Source organism: Thamnophis sirtalis, unplaced genomic scaffold (genome assembly GCF_051295495.1).
Source record: "Thamnophis sirtalis isolate CommonGarterSnake01/CBP01778 unplaced genomic scaffold, rThaSir2_p1.2 scaffold_14, whole genome shotgun sequence".
Classification (NCBI taxonomy): Eukaryota; Metazoa; Chordata; class Lepidosauria; order Squamata; family Natricidae; genus Thamnophis; species Thamnophis sirtalis.
In genome coordinates this window covers 757,173-767,156 of record NW_028261394.1, presented here as the reverse complement: position 1 = coordinate 767,156, position 9,984 = coordinate 757,173, and the positions used below count along the sequence as shown (strand labels likewise).

The 9,984-nt window shown below is 47.0% G+C and overlaps 1 non-coding gene across 1 annotated transcript; it reads right to left on the bottom strand.

The window, feature by feature from the left end:
* Positions 1–1,891: 1,891 nt before the first annotated feature.
* On the bottom strand, positions 1,892–1,996 carry LOC148042643 (U6 spliceosomal RNA). The gene has a single exon (XR_015695085.1). It is a non-coding gene; the product is annotated as a U6 spliceosomal RNA (small nuclear RNA).
* Between the last annotated feature and the right edge of the window lie 7,988 nt (positions 1,997–9,984).

Genomic DNA, 9,984 nt, shown 5'->3' with positions numbered 1-9,984 from the left:
TAGAAATGAAATTTCACTCCTTCGTCCGGCTCAAAATCCCTCAGTTGTGCCAACGTTTTGCAGTGAAAGGGAAAAAGAGTGGCATGTCATGAATTGCAAGCTCAATTTCACAAAACACGATTTAATATTCTTTCTCTCTCTCTCTCTCTCTCTCTCTCTCTCTCTCTCTCTCTCTCTCTCTCTCTCACACACACACACACACACACACACACACTAGCATAACCTCTGAGAACTATGCAGGAAATACGGTCCTGCACTAATAGAAAACAAGCATGCAGGGCTAAATATATAAATATGATATGGATGATGCACGAGGCAATCTGTAATTCCTTAGCAAGCCCGAAGGAGGGAAGGTTTAAATCCTAGCAAAGGAAACTACCCTCCTCCTTCCTCTTTCCAAACTTTGAGGCCCAACAAGGTTTTGTTCAGGAACTGACAGAGTTTCCAGAGAAAAATATTGAGCCTGGGGCAGCCCCAAGTCAAGAGAATGCCACAGAAACCATCTTCCAGCCCAACTTCCTGTGAAATACAATTCAGCATCAAGGCGAGATTTGAAAGGCTTTGTGGGTTTTCTGTGGGTTCTCTTCTCCTCCCTCCATCTCTTCTGGAAGAAGGGAGAACAGAGCAACTCTTCGCTCCACGATTGGATCAGCTCAGTTCATGGAAGGTCTTACAACTTCGGAGTTCAAATTTCTACACTCTGGAATTAGGATAAAACACAGGTTCTCCTCTGCCCTGGAGACACGATGGCATCTCCGTTGGTCCAGGCGCGTGCCTCCTCAACCCCTGGCACGAGGAGACTTTTGATGACAACCAGACGGCGAATCATTTGCGCATTTGCAGATAGAATTTCGACAATCTTTTGTAGAACAGATTAAGTCTTCCAAGAAGGGGCCAGTTCCACACTTTGTAGTTCTGGTAATTATAAACCACAAAAGAGGAGTAGCAAAGGATCAAAAACCTGGAACTGACAAGGGCCTGCTATGGCATTTCTTTCCATATTTCAGATAATTAATCATGGATCTCTACCCTTGGGGATTTTCAGGAACAGGACAAACTGATTTCCATATTTTTTGAATATTTCAACCTTCTGCTCCATTCGTCTGGAGACATTCCTCCTAGAAGAAATTAACGAGGCTTAATTGCTGGGGGGGGGAACCAGGGGCTTCGGTTGGAAGAAATGGGCCTTCCGGGGTATGAATTTTCACCTCCGTTTTTTTTTTAAATCTCCCACTCACGAGGAAGAAGGAATATTGGAGGAAATTCACCCAGCATCTTATATCTTTTGGGCAGCTTTGGTCCTGCTTTCCCAACCTTGTTTTCAGCTTCTTCTGGATCTCACCTGGCCAGTCTTGTTGTTATCTCAACATCGCCGTCTGCTTTAGCCAACGTCTACTGTGCTAGGTAAAAAAAGCTGCTTCTTGTGTCCAGTGAGAACAATCCTCAGCAAGAAAGCCAATTAACCTAACAAATTCAAGAACCCCTTAGAAGCAGCACCTTGTACTTTTTCCTCCTCCCTTCTTGTGTTGAGCTGCACACCTACCGCCGGCAAATTCTGCAGTGCGCTATAATTGTCCTGACCAATGGACTGTGCAAGACACAATGAAGTCAACAGCTTAAAACCAGGATACAGAATTGCTCGTTCTGTTGCAAAGATTGTAGAAGGAAAATTCTTCCCCCTCCAGTTCTTAACTGTGTTGATTTTCTGTTAAATTCATCCCCCTTCTGCTCGTCTTAAGTGCAAGGAAACATTAGCATTCAGATGCCGGATCTGCCGTTGACCTCCACAGATAGTTGAAAGCATTTATTTGTATAAAATGACTTTTAAAATGAAGAAGGGGAAAGACCATCAAGCCGTGGATATTTTCTTGTTTGGGTTTTATTTATTTCTAAAGCCCAGATCCATAAATCATCGTTAGGTTCCTTGTGCAGGGACCATGCTAATCTTCTCGGTATCGTTCCAATTTTAGTCTGTGTGCTAATATAAATGAAGTCCCTTTGCAGTGAATTAGTCATCACCGGAGCTTTGAGTTGTGTGCAATTATTACATGTTTTTAAAAGAACTAAAAGCAGAGATTGAAAATAAGTGGGCATCTCTCCAAGAGGAAGATTATAAAATAGGATGGGGGGGGGGCATCCAAGGCTGGACACTTTTCAGCTGCCTCATACATGATCATCTATGTTAGGCATCGGAGAACGCTGTTAGAAATCTTCATATACTACATGCATGTCAGGAACTGAATTTTAAACAGGAGTAATGGGAAAGCAACATCGAGTGGTATGTTTTTTTTTTCTTCCCCTGGATATAATCAGCTGGATGTCTGTTCAGTCTTAATCTCAACTGATAGTTAAAAGTTCCATTCCATTTGCACAACCCCCGGGGTGGCTGAGACATTTACCAAAGCTAAGCATTCTTTCGCTTTGAAAGGTTTGCTTACTTCGGGCCCTAAAGACTCCCCGCCTTTGAGATGCAGCCGATCCGAAAGTTCTCAGAGAACAGGTCTGTCTCTTGATGAACGGATGGTTTTTGCCCACCCCAAATCTATTCTTCATCGTTTCTCCCCTCGGGTTCTCTGCCAGGCACATCGCAAGCCCTGCAGGGACATGGCCGCGTTGATGGCAGCGGGCCAGCCAAGAATTCCTCCTGCAGGGGTGGGAGATGCCCCGTGGCCCAAGAGGAAAGAATCTCCTTGGCCTCCCTTTGTGGAGAAGGCATCTCCAGGGCCTTTGGTGGACAGAGGCAGCCTCTCTGCTGGATCAGCCTGAAGCCTGGGGTGAGGCCCAAAAGAGGGAGAGAAAGAGAGGGGCCAATCCCTGGAGCATCACCGCAAGGCCACTGGCTGGCCCTGGGCGGCTGGGCAGGCGGTCTGCTCCTCAGACCCCAGGCCTGCAGCCCCAGAAAAAAACGCAGAAGTGGGGGGGGCACCCGTGACAGGAGGAGCTGCCAACTCATCTTCATGGCATGATAGAAACCCATCTGACATTGCCAGGAGCAACTGAACTCAGCCTTCAGATTTGCTTCTGACAACTTCAGAGCAGAGTCGAAATGACTGAGCCGGCAGACGGAGGGGAGAGATTTGTGTGGGATTTGGAGGGAACGGAGAGAAATAGGAGCAAACCTTTTAGCGGGGTGTAAATAATGCAAGTGCTCCAACACTTGCAGCATCCTGGGGTGGGGGGGATGCTTGTGTAAAGCGCAGAAAGGCTCCACCGTCCATTTTCCTTCCTTCCTTCCTTCCTTCCTTCCTTCCTTCTTTCCTTCCTTCCTTCCTTAAGGAATCGCCCACTTCCTGAGATTCTCTCCCTCCTGTCCACACTTTTAAGAAAGCCGTGGCTGCCTTCTGCGCCAGCTGCTGCCTCTTCTGCCCCACCCTTGGCAACGCCATTGGCATAAAACATGGCACACATTCTTCATTGGGTGGTGCGGCTAACAGTCAATTCCCTATTTGCACGGCCCTCGGTGGATGCTGGGCTCTTCTGGCCATCCATAGTGCCTGCAGGACCCTTGGCCTCTGATCGGATGTGGATCTGATTTGATCTGAGTGGGGTTGGCATCCCTTCCCTTTTTTCCATCTGGAAAAGCCGGTGTGGCAGCTGCCTGGGCAGGAGAAGGCCGCTTCTCCCTCCTATCTCAGAAAATCCTGGAGAATTTGACTCCGTGGCACCAACAGCCAGTCTCGGGTCTGAGGGAGAAGATCTCTGTGGGGAAAGGAGAGATTCACAAGGCAGAGTCTCCCCTCAGGCACCTGGAAATCTATTTCCAAAACAGGGACCAGACTGTGAGCGTTTCCAGTGGATTCCAGCTGTTGGCTTCCCGCATGGCCAAGCCAACAAGGTCTTGGAGAAAGATGCAAGCTTCATCCCAAGTGGAGAAGACCTTCTGGCAATTAACTGGCAGTTTTGAAGAGTTTCCTTTTGGCTCTTCAAGGATGCTTATAACATCCTGTGAAGCGTTTGGGCAGATGGGCATTCTTTTGAAAAGGGGAGGAAGGGAGCGGGAGTCTTTTGAAAGCCTTTCCTTCCATCTCTTGTCAGAATGTTTCCCCAGGTGTCACAGTCCCAAGTGAAAAGAGGCAGACACACAGAGAGATGTCAATGTGTCACATCTAGCTGGGGCAACAATGTTCAAGAGCTGCCTTCTCTGTGGTCTCCATCTGCCTGTCAGGACGGTGCTCAGGTGGGCTGCCAGTTAAGGCTTCCTCCATCCATTAAATGTGGGCCTGGCTCAGCTCAAACCCTAATGGAGCTTCACACAATATTTCACTATATGGCAGCACCTGAACCTCAGGCAGATTCCACATTCAAGTGAGGTTGCCATGATATCTCTGGTGTCATTGTGTCTCCGCTCAGAGGCCCACCGCTAGCCAACACCTTTTTGTGAGATGTAGTTTCAAGATAGTCAACACCTGGCAGGAAAGGTTGCGTAGATTTGCTGGCATCTTCTAAGGCCACCAGTCCAGGGGGGTCTTAGAAACTATTTGGCTGAAATGACTCCCAATGGCCGCTTAAGGCGGCAGGTGTGGTTCTTAGCAGGAGGGCCTGAGGGAGAACCACTTTCAGTGACCCCCCCCCTTGCCTCTCTGGCCCCAAACTGCAGGGGCAAATGGGGATATGCAGGCAGAAGGAAGACCCAGCACCCCATGGGGAAATTTCCTTCCTCCTGAATGGAATCTGAATTTGCATGGATTATGTAGAGCAAGAGGGATCTTGACAGATGTTTGCGAAATTACTTGCTGCAGAAACCCCTCGGAGGTTGCTGCCCCCTGCAGGGAAAACATCCCTTTGTTTGTTCTGCTGATGGTTGGATGACCAGAGTTCAAGGCTGCACCAGGGCTTGTTCCCAGTCCTACCTTTTCACCTGTCCTTTTCCAAGAGAAACGTCTCCTCTCTTGACTCCTTCCTGCCCCAGCTTTTTCTTCCCCTGCCAATCCTTCCATCCTGACTTCCCCTCAAAGCTGCTTTCTTCAGCTTTCCAATAGATTGCCTTCTTCCCCACTTTTCTCCCTCTCCCTCTCTCTCTCCCTCCCTCTTTCCCTCTGCAAGAATTGGGAAGCGAGCGGCAGCTGCATCTGAGCCACTTCCAGCCCATCAGTTCACTTGAATATTGAAAGGCCTCTGACTTAAATAGCTGCTTACACACAGTTTAGTGATTACTTATAAACTTAATGCATGTTTGACATTTCCTTGTAAATTGTGGCTTATTTAAAATGTAGCCTTGATGGAAAGTTCATTCCTGTTAAAACGCTCTGCGTGTTTTGTCTTGTTAAAACGCTGCATTTTAAGTAGGGCACAAATGCATGTTGAGTTCAAAGAATGATCCCGGTTTACAATAAAGGAGGTGATTTCCATAAAAGTGGGCGGAGGGGAATCTCCCGCACCATCCTGGGGCCAGAGATACAATGGAAATCAATAAAAGGACCAACTTTCAGGGTAAGGCCATGGGAGAAACAAGGAGAAAAAACTTGAAGTAACAAAGAAGGTGTGAATGGACCTTGTTAATGGAACATTACAGGCCTTTTAAAGTGACCTTGTTGGATCCCTTCCAAAGATCCCTACATTCCAGAAGGACAATGGACCTGGAGCTGCAGGGCACCTCATTCCAAGGAGAACTGATGTTTCCTCTTCCTTGGACCTTCCACAATGAGAAAAACCAACCTTCTCCCTTTTTTGGTGCTCAGCAAAGATTCACCTCGCACACCTTATGACAGAATCAATCATGGACCTTGAGGGACAGAATTCAAGATCCTTCTGGAAGGACGTCCGTGTTCAGATCTGGATAGATGTCCTTCAAGCAAGCCACGTTCTCCAGGACTAGAATTTCCACAATTAATGCATTTACAGGCTTAGCCCAACCAGATGACGGATTTGCTTCAGGGGAGACTCTGTAGTGGTCAGGTGGCAGCCTCTGGCCAGCTAGGCTTGGAAACTATGATGGGTCAAGCAGGTTAATTCAGGGCTGAAGTTACACGAGGAATCATGGCGGCGATTCTTCTGCATTATTCGGGAGGAGACGGCTGTGGTTGCGGAAACTCCACTGCCTCAAACCCAGCTCCAGTGAAGCTTTCAAGAAGCTCAGAAATGAATTTCCATCTCTTCCTCCTCCTCCTGAAACCCTCTTGGGGGCTCTTCCCCCATAATACCCTACTTTTTCTGGAGGTGAGATCCCAGCCCCCTAAAGTTGCTTGGGGAGAGGAACAGTGGCATTAAAAAGAACCTTTCTTCTACAGTAGTCAAATTTCCAACTAGATATTTTCCTATTGTTTCAGCCTCCCATTTGATGAAAGGATTTTCCCCTCCTTGCTTGACACCCTTCATTCATGACTGTGCTCTGGTTATCCTGAACTATTGTTTTAAAGGCCTGTTTATTTTATTTTTCTCCCAGTACAAGATCTTCATTATACTTGGACAAATCTCTCAGCTTATGTTGTCTTCCACCAGCTCACAACAAATTTCCACCATCAGTTTTCCTCCTTGTCATAAATCCATTCCTCACGTGTTTCTAACGCTGTCACTCATTCCAAGGGGCCGCCTTAAGACCCAGCATGGATTATTTGCTTCTCCGGCATTGCAATTGCTGCCTATTCTGCAGAATCCCTTGTCCAGCAGGAGTGCAGCCCCTGGCACAAGCAAGGGAGCTGTTGAGGTGGACAAGTGGCCCATTCCTAGCTGATCTCCTACGGGAGGGAGATCATTGCAGATCCTACATCACACCAGATCCTCCTCTCTTCCTCCCCCCCCCATTTGATTCACATGGGGTCAAACTATTCTCCAAAGCACCAGAAAGCAGGACAAGAAGCGATGGGTGGAAACTTATCAAGAGAGAATTAAGGAATTAAGGAGAAATTTCCTGACAGTGAGAACAATTAACCAGGGGACAGAAGTGGCCTTCAGGAGTTGTGGGGGCTCCATGAGTGGAGGCTTTCAAGAGGAGACTGGACAGCCACTTGTCTGAAATGGCAGAGGGGCTCCTGCTTGAGCAGGGGGCTGGACTAGAAGACCTCCAAGGCCCCTTCCAACTTTATTCTGTAATATTTCTTTCCTTCTAAAGGCCATTCATTTCCTGGTTGCAATGTTTCTTTTGTTTTGCTTCCAGGGTGAGGTGGACATATAAGAAGACGCCAAATTTATTGAATCCAGGCCTTTGTCTGCCCCAGCACCCCTTTGCTTTCGCCAGAGCAGACGTTCTGGGAAAGAGAGAAACCTGCCTTGCAAGAAATGCAAGAAAGGAAAACTTTCCCAGGACCAAACTTCTCATTTTTCACTCCAAAAGGAAACTCTGGCCTGGGAAGCCTTTGGAGCCGGAGTCCTTCGGATATTTTGCCCCAAAACGAGGTGAGCTCAGAAGGGCCAGGAAACCCAAGATGTCAGCCACGGCAGGAGATGGAAGCCCTGCCCCCTTTTTTGCATCTGGGGTGGAGCTTTGGTCACCTAGTTGCAACCATCATCCTGACCTTCTGTGGTTGACCTATGGTGGACCTTGCCCAAATTGTCATAGCCCTACCGCTCCTCCAGCCACTTTGGGGACCCAACAAAGGACCGTTCCCCCTTCCTACTCAGGTGCAACTTCTGGGTGGGGCTTCATCTCCATCTTAAAAAGCCCCCCCCCTGATGCGGCGACCGCTCTCCTTTTGGCAGACAGTGCTTTGAAGCCAGGGAGGGGTTGTCCTTTCCCATTTCTTCCCCAGGTGCAAAAGAGGTGAGGCGGAAAAGGGGTTGCATAAGAATGGGCAGATTTATTCAAAGAGGCCATTAAATGCAAGCATTAATCTGGGCCACCGTTGAATGGCTGTGCAACTGACGAGGGAGGGAGGGAGGGAGGGAGGGAGGGAGGGGAAGGACAGGCCATTTTCCAGTGAGCTGCTGGGTGCTAAAGGACAAGTGCCAGAGAGAGAGAGAGAGAGAGCCTAACCATGCTCCTCCTGTGAACAGCACCGTCTTACTCTGGGAGAGTTGCAAAGGAGCCTGGCAGGAGATGCTTTCCATGCTTCTGGTCTGGCCGCACCGTCAACCTTCCTTTTCTGCTACCTATTAAGGTCCCTGCTGAATCTCGGCTGAATCCTCCCTTCTGCAGACCAGGGGGGGAAAGTCCTTCTGTGGCAGAGAGGCATCAGGGGTCACCTCAGGCTACCTTACGATTTGCAACTGTTTGCTGGCTAGGGAAGTCTTTTTGTGATAATTTTTATTTTTATTTTAAACACATAAGCACATCAACAGAAACAAACACATAACTTAAAAACAACATAGGAACAATAAGTTCCATCGTATATCATACAGCAGTTCCGAATCGGTTTCTTTGCAGTTAGTGTTTTCCCTTCTGTACATTTCTATCTTTTCGTTCATAATCTCCTTATTCGTTATCCATTTTTATGTACATTTATTTATTTATTTAAATTTTATTAATTTCATATATACACTCACAATTATATGATCTCATAACTGTTATTAATAATATGTATTTATAACAATTTTTCCCCTACAGTTGACAATATACTTGAAATTGCTTTCTTACCATCCCATAAATCCATCTTATCTTACACCAATCCTACTTCTTCTTCCTTCCTTCCCTCCTTCCTTCCCTCCTTTCTTGTCTCCTACTCTCCTTCCTTTATTTATTTAAACTTAGCTACTTATGACCAAATATTATTTACCTATATTATGCTTTATATTTTTACTGTCATTTATTCTCTTACATACAGTTATAGGTATACGTTCACATAGTTATTCTTTTTCTTTGCCATTCTTATATTATTATTATTCCATTTGGAAGGTTATAAGGTATAGTTTAAAATGCTTTGTTTACCATCCTTCGCACCTGCTGTGACAGCACCCTGTTTTCTCTTTCTTTTCTCCCTCCCTTCCTTCTCTACTTTCTTCCTTCCTCCTCTCCTTCCCCTTCTTCCTTCCCTTACTTCTCCCCTACTCCTACCCTCTGTCTTCTCCTTCCTACCTTCTCTCCTTCTCTTTTTCTCTCTTCCTCCCTCCTCTCCTTCCCTTTCTCTCCCTTACACCCTCTTCTCCTTACTTCTTTCTTCTTCCCCTACCTCTCCTCCACATTTCACCTTGTTTTCTCTTTCTTTTCTTTTCTCCCTCCCTTCCTTCTCTACTTCCTTCCTTCCTCGTCTCGTCTCCGTGGGCACTGAAGTCTTAAAGCTGCCCAAGGTTTGAGCCCCTTTGCTTTTGGGCTTTCCGGACCAATGAAGTTCTGGGAGTCCAATGCGGTTAACGTTAAGGAAGCAAAAACCACTGCATTTTTATCTTTGTTCGGAGTGAAGATTTGCAGCGTCCCTTGATATTTTTATTTATTTATTTGAACGGTTTTCCGGCTGCAGCTCAATTTGCACTTTAAGAGATGCTAAAACGTCTGTTCAAGCAAATAAGCAGGCAGAACACGAGCCACAGGACGGCGGAGCGATTGCCTTCTTCCTCCAGGCCTTTGTGGATATTCTGGAGGTTTAGCTGTAAAAATGTCTCTACCAGGATAGGCTGGAGCAACATTTCGACTAAATGTTTCGGGGGAGGAGAAACCCCCTAAAATGCCTTTTCCATTTTTATAACATATTGTGACAATATTTATGCAAATTGCCTCTGATCCCCAGTCAATCAAACCGCATTCAATAGAACACAAAGTCATCCCGGTGGATGCCAGGGAGGTTTGGTTCTGCTGTGTGGGGATGGCAGGGAGCATTGGCAGGGGGCCGGGAAGAGGGAATGCCCTCCCTCCTTTCTGTGTGTCACTGTGCCCAGAACTGATCTCCTTGGTGGACGCAACTCCGGAAGATGCGCAGGGACCGTGCGACTGGCCGACATTTCTCAGCATTGGGCTCTCCTGAAGCTGTTGCTGCCTTCAACGAAGTTTCGGAAGGGGGGGAGGAAGGCAATTAAGTGATATTTTGGTTGAAATGTCTAAAAAATGTCAGGCCGGCGGCACTTCTGGCCAGCGTCCAGCCTCTTTAAAATTAATTGTGCAGCAAAGTCAAGATGGTG